Source organism: Paroedura picta, chromosome 1 (genome assembly GCF_049243985.1).
Source record: "Paroedura picta isolate Pp20150507F chromosome 1, Ppicta_v3.0, whole genome shotgun sequence".
Classification (NCBI taxonomy): Eukaryota; Metazoa; Chordata; class Lepidosauria; order Squamata; family Gekkonidae; genus Paroedura; species Paroedura picta.
Window position 1 is genome coordinate 48,469,716 of NC_135369.1, and position 11,932 is coordinate 48,481,647.

Sequence of the window (11,932 nt, forward strand, 5' to 3'; positions counted from 1 at the left end):
TGCTTCCTTCTTTCCATCTGTTGCCTGAAATGGATCCCTCAAAGGGAATTGTGGGGAATTATGAATATAGCAAGAGGATGGATAATGCAAGATCCTTTCTACCATTTTTATGGGGTCTGTTACCTGGGAGAAACCCGTCTTAAATGAAGATGACAATTGATTAGCAGTGTGGCATTTCTTCCAAGGAAGACACAACTCACTGTTGGTGTAAATATGGCCGCAGCCGTTTTATTATGCCACCCTCAGCCATCTGGCTGCTTAACCCAAGGGTCCTTGGATGCTTTTGGGACCCACTCCATCCCAGCCAGGAGAGCAGGTCCTCCACATCCTTCACCGGGAAGCAACCCTATTGAGTCCATCAGGTGTCCACCTCACTTTGGTCCCCCCTTGGGTCACTCAGCTACAAGCTCCTGGCCACCTGGCCAGGTAGGCTATGCTTGATTTCAGCCAGTCTCCTTAAGGAGACCCCCAACACCAGGGAGTCCAGTATGCAGACTGGGCTCCCTGCCAAGAGGCTCTTACCGTGCCTAATCCGACTGCGACAGAAGAGCCACAATAACCATAAACCAAAACTGAACATAGAGAGGGAGGGAGGGAAGCTGCTTGGCTGCCAGGTGTGAAAGAGGGAGAGAACATGTGGTTTCTATTAATGGCATGTGCGTGACTCCACCTCACACGCATGCTGCCAACAGCATGCCACCACACAGCTTGCCATGCTTTCAGTTGCCCCCTGTGACATCAATGGTGACCACAGTGAGTTCCCGGATGCTAATTAAGCTTACACTCAAGAGGATTTATTTTGTATACATTCAAAACACACACAAGCAAAAACATACATACACTAAATTCTACAGGGGGAAAGGCTAGTTAAATAGGGAATGCTGCACCTGGCTTGGGTCCAAGAGAGCAGAGAGGTTGATGATATTGGTGTGGAAAGCAACACCGGGAGTGGAGGGGTCAACACACACACACACACTGGGTGTTTGCAACGGTTGATATAATGTTTGAAATTTCCAGCCCAGCTCAGTGACTTCCCACTGGAAGGTTTGTTGTGATATAAGCGATAGGTGATTGGCTGTGAGTTATAGATGAATCTGATAGGTGTGCTGGCATGTGATGTAACTAGAGTGGGTGGTATAGAGCAATGGTCCCCAGCCTTTTTATCACCAGGGACCAGTCAATGCTTGAAAATTTTACCAAGGCCCAGAGGGGGAGGTAGTCTTTTGCTGAGGGATGTTGCTGCCGGCTGAGCCCCTGCTCCACTTGCTTTCCTGCCAGTGCCCCTGACTTCCTGCCGCCCACTGGGAAGCGCTGCCAGCAGCAGATGTGCAGTGTCACACTGAGAGGGAGCCCCAGCCATGGCGGCCGCTGGAGAGCACCAAAGGTGAGCCAGCGGCAGAGTGGCAGGGCAGCCCCCCAAGGCAGCAGCTGGGGAGAAGAACAAGGAAGAGCTGCAGCCCGGTACCGACTGTTCTACGAACTGATACCGGTCTATGGCCCGGGGGTTGGGGACCACTGGTATAGAGTAAACTCATCAAGCAGAACAATAACTTGACTAGGTGCAGAATCCTCTTAATGGCCCTGTATTGTTTAATCTGGAAGATCTCTGGGGAAGTATAAGAGGAAATATTAAATACAAGAAATGCTGCTAGACAGAAATTGCACTGGACAAATAAAGAAAAAAGAAGTTGCAGTTAGTTCCTGGAAGGGGTATCTGTCATTTTGATAGTCTAATGGTTTTTGGCTGGGAGGGGGTGGTTTCCATAATGTGCACATTTAGCTATCAGTAGTCGAGCTCAAACCAGATGGAAATATGGCCTGGCTTTTCTAGGCAAGAGAAAGAAAGCTGGTGAAGCCAAAACAAGATGGAGACCTGGCCTGGCTTCCTAGGTTTGTTAAGGGACCCTACTGACTCCATAGTCAATCTTTGCCAGGCTGGTTTCTGCATGTACCAACCTCCTCAGAGTCCAATCACAGGCTTCTGTGTATGAAAGTGTCTCCATGTGAGGCACCCTTCCATTATGGGGACTACCTTCTATGGTAACACATCCACCAGCCAATCTAACTTTGTTGTGTTCCATCTTCAGCTTTCTCTATTTTTCTCCTGCTGTCTGAATCTCTCTGGGGAAAACTCTGTTCTTCCAGCACAGGTGTGCTATGCTGGCCACCAAACTGGGGCTAGTTGTATGATGGAAAATCTGCAAAGACTTGTGGAGGGTCCCTCATTTTTCAAGAGCCAGCATCGTGTAGTAGTTAAGAACAGTGGCTTCTAATCTGGCAAGTCAGGCTTGATTCCCTGCTTCTCCACATGCAGCCAACTGGGTGACCTTGGGCTAGTCCCAGCCCTGACAGAGCTGTTGTCATACAGCAGTAGTGTCAAGGCTCTCACAGCTTCATTTACCTCACAAGGTCTCTGTTGTGGGGAGAGGAAAGAATATTGTAAGCCACTTTGAGACTCTTTCAGGCAATGAAAAGCAAAGTATAAAAACCAACTCTTTTTCTTCTTCCCTCCTTCCCCTTCTCCACAGTATTTTCTTTTTTTCTCTTCCTGGCAACCCCCTTTTCATGCTTCTTTTTCTACCCACCAACCAGCATTTTATTTGCCCCCCATCTTCTACTGTATTATTTATTTATTTAATTTATATCTCACCATTCTGCATAATGAGGACCCAAAGCAGCTTAGAGCATTCTCTTCTCCATTTTGTTCTCATAACAGCCCTGTGAGCCCTGGCTGGGCTGAGAATGTGTAACTGGTCACCCTGGGAACATCCATGGCAGAATGAGGAACTGAAACTGGGTCTCTCAGATCCTAATTCAAAATTCTGAACACTAGAACATACTGGCTTACAAAGGGTCGCTCTCATTAAATAGTAGCAAGCTGCCAGACCTGGGTGAGTCATTCATGTTGCTTGGTATCAGGTTACCTGGTGATTGCTGCCAGGCCTGTCCCTTATGAAACCTCCCTCTGCCCAAGAAGCCCTGGAAAGGGCCCTGCCCCATCCTTCTGCTGTTTACTGACAGAAACCAAGGCAGGAATGCTGGCAACTACTGTTGTGGTTGCCTAGCAATTGCCACTTAAATAATTCATTTCTTAAAGTTACTACTTCAACTATTTTGGGGTTCTTTAACCCCTTCCCATTTATTATTTTTAAGATTTCTTATTTCTCTGAAAACTAGGGACTTAGAATCATAGAATCATAGAGTTGGAAGGGCCATCTAGTCCAACTCCCTGCTCAACGCAGGATCAGCTCAAAGCTTTTTTCAGATTTGTAGAAAGATCTGTATTGGGTGTCCATGATCCCAATCTCCAGATTTAAATATCAATAGATAATTGGTACTTTTATGAATTTGGCCCTATATTGATAGGGACACAATTAAAAATAGACTACGGGAGCTCCTTCACACACAGGTAAGGCTGGGCTTCCCTCTGCAGTCCTTCTGGAGCACACTAAACTTTTTTCCAAAAGGCATTTAAGTGATTTCTATTACTACTGTCTCTATGGGTCAAATGCTTTACTGTTCTTTGATTTTGTTTCAGCTACTACTTTTAGAAATTCTTTGGATTTACTGTATTTGCTGATGCAACTCATTGCATTTAGATTGCTGTTTCCTGTCTGTTTTTAGAATTTGATTTGTTTTATACGTTGTATTTTTAGAATCATAGAATCATAGAGTTGGAAGGGGCAATACAGGCCATCTAGTCCACCCCCCTGCTCAACCCAGGATCAGCCCAAAGCATCCCAAAGCATCCAAGAAAAGTGTGTATCCAACCTTTGCTTGGAGACTGCCAGTGAGGGGGAGCTCACCACATTTAGATTCGGCAAACCTTGCCCTCTTTTTTTTTCATCTTGCAATATTTTGAAAGCAATTCTTGGCCTTTTCCCATTCCAAATAAACTTGTTAATTGCAGATTGCCATTTCTTAAATACTGTCTCTGCAATGGTGTTCCAAAGTTTTTCATAATTGCCATACATTGTATTTTTAGACGGTCTTATACTAATTTTTTTTTATTGTAAACAACTTTGGGTACCTCAAATGAATAGTAACAGAGTTATACACATGAACTCAATTCAGTTAATTTTTTAAAGTAACACAAAACCATGGGGAAACTTGCTTAAATAGGAGGGATGTATGTGAATATACAATATATATCCTGGGCTCCAAGATCATTGCAAATGGGGACTTCAGCAAAGAAATTAAAAGACGCTCCTGGGGAGGAAAGCTATGGCAAATCTAGACAGCATCCTAAAAAGCAGAGATATCACCCTGCCAACAAAAGTGCGTTTAGTCAAGGCTATGGTCTTCGCAGTTGCAATGTATGGCTGTGAAAGGTGGACCATAAGGAAGGCCAAGCATCAAAGAATTGAGCCTTTTGAACTCTGGTGCTGGAGAAAACTCTTGCAAGTCCCTTGGACTATAAGGAGAACAAACCAGTCAGTCCTAGAGGAGATCAGCCCTGACTGCTCCTTAGAAGGCCAGATCCTGAAGATGAAACTCAAATACTTTGGCCACCTCATGAGAAGGAAGGACTCCCTGGAGAAGAGCCTAATGCTGGGAGCAATTGAGGGCAAAAGAAGAAGGGAACGACAGAGAATGAGGTGGCTGCATGGAGTCACTGAAGCAGTTGGTGCAAGCTTAAATGGACTCCGGGGAATGGTAGAGGACAGGAAGGCCTGGAGGATCATTGTCCATGGGGTCACGATGGGTCGGACATGACTTCGCACCTAACAACAAAATGTGAATATAATATACAATAAACATCCACATAACACTCTGGAGTTAAATTCACCGTTCTATGTCTATAGTTGAAATTGGGATCTCTAAGAGTTGGTTCATACATGCATATGGTAGTGGTAAAGCTCTGATGAGTTAGAATGGACTGTACCATTGCAGGCTGTAGGTAGATTCCATGTTTCAATATCTTTTTTTATAAAAATTCCATGCAACTAGCCTATGAAAGAGAAATGTTCCCTTTCCCTTCTTTATGCACTATGCTGGTTTTCTATTTCCAGGGGGGAAATTTTAACTTTTTTTTCACAATCATTTTCATGTTTATCCTGCCCTTCCTCTCTGAAAAGCTCAGGATGGTGTACATGATTCTCCCCAACTTCATTTCATCTTCACAACAACTCTATGTGGTAAGTTGGTCTGAGTGAGGGTGACTGGCCCAAGGTCATCCAAAGAGCTTCATGACTCAGTGGGCATCTGAACTTAGTCTGTTACTCTAATCTCTATTCCGCATTGGTGATCTAAGTGATCCACTAGCAACCAATTCAATGGGTAGAGCTGCCTTATACTGAGTCAGAGCATTGCACAAGAATGGGGATGGACAGTTTCAACTAATCCCCATCTCTCTACTGAAATCTGCGGCACAACATCCCGCCCCTACCCTTAGGGTTCCTGACAGATAGGAGCCACCTTGAAATTGGGAAAGATGATATTTAAAAAACCATTTGTTTGAAACATTTTTTTAAAAAAATCTCAGAATCAACTTGTTTGCCAAGGAGAAAAGCCTTCCATGATTTCACATACAGGTTCTTGCAGGTTCAAGGAAGTGTTTATATTCGACAATATGAAACAGGACACATATAGCAGCTAAGTAACAAAATGTTGCTGACACCTTAAAAGGTAATTTGTCATGGCATTTGCGTGCTAAAACCATTGTTGTCAGTTTCATTAAAAATTTGATTTGAGGTAATATAATATAATATAGAGCCTCTTGTGGAGCAGGGTGGTAAAGCAGCAGATATGCAGTCTGAAAGCTCTGCCCATGAGGTTGGGAGTTCGATCACAGGTATCCCCTGTGCAAGCACCAGGTCATGTCTGACCCTCGGGGTGACGCCCTCCAGCGTTTTCATGGCAGACTCAATATGGGGTGGTTTGCCAGTGCCTTCCCCAGTCATTACCGTTTACCCCCCAGCAAGCTGGGTACTCATTTTACCGACCTCGGAAGGATGGAAGGCTGAGTCAACCTTGAACCGGCTGCTGGGATTGAACTCCCAACCTCATGGACAGACAGCTTCAGACTGCATGTCTGCTGTCTTACCACTCTGCACCACAAGAGGCTCTTAAAAAAAAAGGTAAGTAGCTACAATTAGTTTCTATAAAGTCTATGAGAACTTAATAAGCTTTTAATTATACAAGGAAGTTGTGTAGTGTTTATGGCAGGAATGACATAACTTTTGTAAACCTTGGTGTTTACTTGTCACTTGTTTCTATAGTCCTGACCTGGATAGCCCAGGTAAGGTAAGATCTTGGAAGCTAAGCATGGCTGACCCTGGCTAGTATTTGGATAGAAGACCTCCCAGTTTTTGGATAAGAGTTCCTCCAAGGAATACTAGGAGTCATGATGTGGAGGCAGGCAATGGTAAATTGCCTCCAAATGTCTCTTGCCTGTCTGCCAGACAATCTCCAGATCTCCTGGTTACATTGCACACACACACCATACAATAAATATATATATATTAAAAATTAGTTTTGTACTGTATTTTTTATTATGTCATCCATTTGGGGCACAAGGAAAGGCAGGATACAAATCCTCAAATGCATTTTTTTAAAAAGAAGTGTCACAATTAATGCTAACTTGCAAATAGTGACTCCACCCTGGTTCTTCTGCCAAGAAAAACGCTTTTGACAATAATTCAACAGCTCGTTGTATCTTGCCCTTTGACATTTTCGGGAAAAGATTTAATTTGTCTCGTTATCAGATAATGACCCACCTCTGAAGTCATCAGGAAAACATTAAAAATTAACCAGAAAATACGAAATGCTACTTGCATTCATACGGCTTATGCAAGGAAGAATGCTACAGTTGCAACCAGATTTCAGTTCAACACTGCTTTGCCTCATCTATCTATCTAGGGCATTTTCAACCCACCCTTTTCCCAAGCAACTTAGGGAAGAGGACAGGGTTCTCTTTCCCCTAGGCTGAGAGACTGACTGTCTCAAGGGCAACATCAGATTGCACAATAGTGTGGGGGTTTGAACTTCGGCCTTCAAGACCTGACACTCTAAAAACGCTACACCACACTGATTTTCCTCTCATTATCCATTACCAAACTTTTGTACATTAAATACACCCACCCACCCAGAAGGAGAAGGTATTATACAGGATACCATAATTACTACCATACTGAATTTGAGCAATAACTTACATTTGTCCACCAGTGACAACCACAAAGTAATTACACTCTGCTTGTGAGCTATAGTATCTAGCTTTGGTGTTGATTCAGCCATTGGTAGTCACGGAAATAGAAGAGAAGCTGAAAGGAGAGTTTGAAATAGCTGGTACCTGTACGAACCAGTGGTAGTGTGGTTTGTCTGCCAGACTGATACAGCCTGGGTTCCAATTCCCACAAAGCTCACTGTGTGGCCTCAGGTCAGTCACTTTCTGTCAGCCTAACCTACCTCATAAAGGTAAAGTTAAAGGTATCCCCTGTGCAAGCACTGAGTCATGTCTGACCCTTGGGGTGATGCCCTCTAGCGTTTTCACGGCAGACTCACTACGCGGTGGTTTGCCATTCCCTTCCCCAGTCATTACCGTTTCCCCCCCCATTATTACCATTACCCCAGTCATTACCGACCTCGGAAAGATGGAAGGCTGAGTCAACCTTGAGCCGGCTGCTGGGATCGAACTCCCAGCCTCATGGGCAGAGCTTTCAGACTGCATGACTGCTTCCTTACCACTCTGTGCCACAAGAGGCTCTTAACCTACCTCATAAGTAGTGCAAATAAAACAAGGAACCCTGGATACCATCCTGAGCGATTTGGAAGGAAAAGGAAAGAGGTAAAAACTGAGGCTAGCAGAACACTGTCCTTGGCTTGCAACATGATGCTGCCAGTTAGTACCGAATTTTAGTTATGCCCTATTCATATCACCTTTATTATGCTCTTTAGGGCAATAAGAACTCATTAGGCTTCAACAGCATCCACAAGGTGGCTTTCTTATAGGGCCTTGACAACAGAGCATATTCGATGTACTTTGTGGGAATTCCATCCTTCCCACTCATTCTTTACAGATCAAGGTTGTTCCCACTGCTGTGAGCACAGGAGCCTCCCGGAAGGACTTCTGCTTCAGCCTTGTTTCTCTTTTCTGTTAACACTTGTTTGGTGCTTGTCTCATTTCTTGCAGATATGGATTCCAAGCATAACCTTATTTAGAGGCATGGCCTCCTTGGAGCGAGGAGAGATCCCCAGTCCTTCTTCCCTACAGTTTTAGGAATATGGCTTTGACCAGATGTGATTAAAAGTCAATAACTCGAGTCTCCTAACCAATTTAGCACTGAACAACCAGTTAAGTCGAACTGAACTGTTGCAAAGCTGCAATGAAGTTGCTGCCCAATTCAAAACCGAGATAGTGTCTTTACTTCAGGATGAAGGAAGTTACATATTTGACAAAGCATGGATAAGAACTGGTGATAAATCATGTGCAAAGAACTAGTTTTTAATCATTTTGCTGAATAACTCACCAATTGATTATTTTTTAAAAACTGAAGAGCCTCATTACTTAGCGACACTTCATAAAAGCTTTGACAGTTTTATTTGCTTTTTTCCCCTGTGCTGTTCCTAGTTATATGGCTCTGAAACTAGGAACACCTTGGAGCCCAAAATGATTTCCAGGGTATAAGCTTCTGAGAATCCAAGTTCTCTTTGTTAGATAGTTATACAACATCAGGCAATAGAAAAATGAGCAACATACCAGAGGTCTACATGTGAGTGTGTGCATTTTTCTACCAAAGCACGCTGATGGGGGGGGGGGGGGTTCAACCCCTTTCCCTATGTAATTCCTAACATGGAACTTATATTCTTCACAGTCGTAGCATACTTTAGCATCTCTTGCCTAAGCAATTACAGTAATTACAATTTAAGTTAGGCTTTGTCCCAGTGTGCCATGTTTTATGCAGCAAACACTTGGGTGGCCTGTATGACCCCTTCCAACTCTATGATTCTATGATTTCTATGAACAAGGCCAGTTCCACCAGTCCAAAACACTGAAGGATGATTTTTCATATCTATTCCATTTTTCATATCTATTCCAAAGGGGAAAAAAACTTTTTAACCAAACGTTTCTAATGGAACTTCATAATTATGGAAAGTAACTGGTAAAAAACAGGGCTGTCATCAAAAGGTGGTGATCTCAGAATGCAGCATCAAACAGATCACCCCCAGCTATAGTTGCAATTTCAAAAACTAAAAAATGATCCATGATTCCTTCACAGAAGCCAGGCTATTTCTCACTAAACCTGTTCACTTATACATTTAACAGAGTTTTAATACTAAATATTTTGGTCACTTTAATTGGTTAAGATAATAGGAAGTTTGCAGTCTTTTTTTTTTTTTAAGGAAATACCTTGGCCCATTCCACACCAGGACCAATGTTGCCAATTGGTTCCTGCAAGCGGAAACGCTATTTTTTAAAGTGCTATTTGGCGTTATGCATACCTGCCTTTGTAGTGGAATCCAGTAGCGTTTCAATCGTTTCCCACAGGTTTCCTGTCTCATCAAAAATCGCTATACAGGAAGCGATTTTTTCTGTGCTTTGTCCTGCCCCTGGCCATCAATAAAACGAGCAGCCAATGGGCGGCCGTTATCATGATCCCGAAAAGCCCTTTTCCCTTTAAGCACAGTTAAAAAAAAAAGAAAAACACACGTTGCAACAAATATGCCTTGATTCATTGATTCCTTGATTCCTCCTTACGTAGAGACCCATCTAGCTGGCAGCTGGCATGTGAGCTGCCAATTCATCGTTACCATGCTCCCCCAAGTGAAAAAAATCCCCCCCCCCCGTGCACAGGCACAATTTTCGGCCGAAAATAAAGGGAACTTGCAAACGGGGCTGTGTTGTGCTCGGTGACTTGAGGGGAGCTTTAAAGCAGCCCTGTGGAGGGACTGTAGCCGGAGAAGCCTCGCTGGGTGAATGAAGACTCGCCGGTTCGTTGCTTTCTGCTCGCTCCGAGAAAAAAAAATGGCAATCACTTCGTCGGAAGTTTGGAGGAGAGAGCCAGGAGAAGGGACTGGGCTGGAACCACAACAATGGGAATGCACAGGTCTTTTTCGCTAGTGTTGCAGATTGTTTGCAAGAATGTGGTGCTTTTCGGAGGGTGAATCCACTTTTCTGGATTCCCCTTTAAGCGCTACAATGAATTGCTTTTTGTGGATCGGTTACAGGAGTGTGGCAGATTGTGTGCGACGTTGTGCATAACTGCAAATTAGTAGCTTTTACAATTTGGAAGCCTTTTGCAACATTGAAGTCGTGCGGAATGGACCCTTGTTTCCAAACAGAAGACTGTTTTTAAGTGGTTTCATACTTAAGTTATAGCTCAACTTTCATTAATTATTTTAATTTAAATTTACTTCATGTATGGCCCACATTTTCACCCAGTGAGCCCCCCAAAACAGCTTATATTGTTATGTTCTCCATTTTGTCCTCATAGCAGGCTGTGAGGTAGGCTTCCATGGCAATGGGGATTTAAAAACTGCCTCTCCCAGGTACAAGCCATATGCCCCCCCCCCAGTCCCAAGTTACACCGTTATGAAAGGTTAATAGACATCTGGATATGAATTGTCCTGCCCCATCAATAGCAGACAGTTTTTTTTTTCAAATCAAAGCTAGACCACAGGTACTGTATTACCAGAGGCATGAGATATTTTAAAACATGGGGCAATGAATTTCTAAATATTCTCAGTGCACTTATACATCCTCTCATTTTATGCAGTTGATTCAGCTTCTGGAAAAGTAGTTTAATAAACTTGTGTAAAATATAGAAATAAGAGAAAATTAGGGTATAGATCTTTAGTACTATTCATGAATGCTCAGCCACATTTGATAACCCAAATTAATGTTAGGTACCTGAGAAAAGTCCAAGCGCTGTTAATAACTAATACTTAACAGGAAAACCAAAAATTCTTCAGACATACATAAAGAGGTTTTTACAATCTCTTTTGCAGACTCTTCTCTAAATTGGATGCTAATTGGTGAAGTACACATAACTGGGCATCTCTTCCACCCAAGAATGTATGTCTTGGCTCACTGCTCAACATGAACAGTCCCAGTCAGTGGCTGCCTTTGACATTTTATTAATTTGTTAAGAGTGAGAGGAGTGAACTGTCCAGTTAGGGATACTACTTCTGGATTATTCCCCTCATCAGATTTACAGGAACAGGGACTAGAACAAAGATTGTATATGTTACTTGTCAGACCTGTGGTCTTAACTAAAATTCCTGCCGGGATGTTTGAGAGAGATAATGGTATTTGATTCGAAAGTGTCATGACCAAGGAAGCTTAAATACTCCCCACATTTAATATTTCAAAATTATATATTGTGCAAAATTCAGGTGCTGAAATCAGATAATATCTGGGCAAGTTACTTTGAACAGAGGCCTGTGACCTTAGCAACACAAGATGCAGCATCATAAAATGACTAAGATGTAGGATTTGAACAACTTGAGACTCAAGTGTGCTGAGTTTAGATAGTACTGATAGGCCACAAAGAGGATAAAGCAGGAAGCCAATTAAAACACCACACCAAAGTTACAATATGCTGGTACAAATGTAATGCCACTATGAACACAAGTTGTCCACACTGTCCAAGTTAAAGTTCTCCACTGCAAAGGCAGGAGCCTTTTTATTGGGTCCATTTCTCAACCCTTTGCAGTCAATAACAAACTGCCTTATATGCTTTTGAAACACAAGTTTTTATATGACAGTTAACACCTTTCGAGACTGTAAAAACCAATATCCTAAATATTACTTGCTACTATGCTACTATGCAGATCTGTTTTGATCACTTTTGATATTTTAGTGAGAAAGACATCAAGAAGAGATCATCTGAAGTGAGCTTGTGTTTTACAGAAAGGTTGGGATCTAGTCAATGGCTACCTGAAGCCCAAACCACTTGGGAATTGCTTGATGAGAGAAATTCAGGTGTGTACT